The following is a 1,312-nucleotide window of genomic DNA, read 5'->3' as shown; positions in this document are numbered from 1 at the left end:
AAATTTAGATAAAATATTATACTTGTTCAGATAATTGTGTGTATAATTTGACTCGGATAGGACCAATGCACTTAATTTAACTCGGATAGGACCAATTTTGAATCATTGAGCCCGTCTCGTAGGGTTGGTCAGTTTGATTATAAGTTTTTTTTGAAATCAGAGCTTGGGATGATTTTTAATTAAAGTTTGAATGTTTCTTGTTCAAAAGAAAAGTGCCTTGAGATCTATGTCGTTTCTTAAGTTCTTTTAGAAGTTGGATATCGTATTGTTCCCGAGTTCACATGATCCGAAAGAAATTTGTGTACGAAGAGTGAAGAGAATGAAAGTGTTCTCGAGCGAGAATGATATGTTATTGCAATGTTTTTTTCCCGAAAGTTCAGAGAAGTTGATCTAACAAACAAGAACGACCGAGAGATAAAGCAAGAAAAAAATCTTAGAATTACAACGTGAGATCTATCTCCAAAGAGGCCTAAGAGAGAGAGCTTCCCTTGTTGGATATCTCTTAGTACCATTTATATATGTTCAAGAAAAATATTAAGATATGATTTGTGGCCTCTAAAATCTACCCATGTGCCTCAATGAAGAGATAGTAACATGGATATCAATAAATATATAAGTGAGGATGTGACATATATCAATCTTTGATAGTGGTTTTGACTTTTTATATTCTCTCAACTAAGGATTTTTGTAGAGGCGAGCTCGTCGAGGTCAGCTAGACAACTAATACATGACATCTAACACATCTACAACCTCGTGATTAAAGCTGCTAAAACGGCTCGTTGTTCTCAAACAGCTCGTCCTCGACTCGTTAAACAAATGAGCAAATGAGTCGAACAAAAATAAATTTTGTATTCGATATGTAAAGAAGTCGAACAAGAACAATGGTATTTTTGAACGAGTTGAACATGAGTTGAGCCCGGGCTCGGTCATGCTCAAATCATTTACCATCAATTTCCGTGCCATATGTGCGTGCGCGTAAAACTTGCAATATGGGTGTCCTTTCTAGCTAAAGTTGACGTTCCGGACGTGTCAGCGTGGTCCGTTTTGTCATCCGGGGTCATCCGGACAAACTCACCGGTTGGCAAGTCAAATCAAGTCAAAGTCGTGTGTGGTGCAGTGAGTGCGTGAATTGCGGAGTTCACGAGTAATCGAGTCACAAAGGGTTCGCCTAAGGCTGTTTGATCCTATAGGAACTCATTTTCAGGCCCTCTACATGTTGGTACTTAGCCCTTGCAACTAGAAGTTGATTGCTTGTAACCACTCATGCGAGTTCTTCACAAAAATGAGTCAAGAAGTGGCTTGAAGTTCTACG

Source organism: Phalaenopsis equestris, unplaced genomic scaffold (genome assembly GCF_001263595.1).
Source record: "Phalaenopsis equestris unplaced genomic scaffold, ASM126359v1 Scaffold206887, whole genome shotgun sequence".
Taxonomy (NCBI): Eukaryota; Viridiplantae; Streptophyta; class Magnoliopsida; order Asparagales; family Orchidaceae; genus Phalaenopsis; species Phalaenopsis equestris.
Note: the sequence above shows the minus strand (reverse complement) of the source record.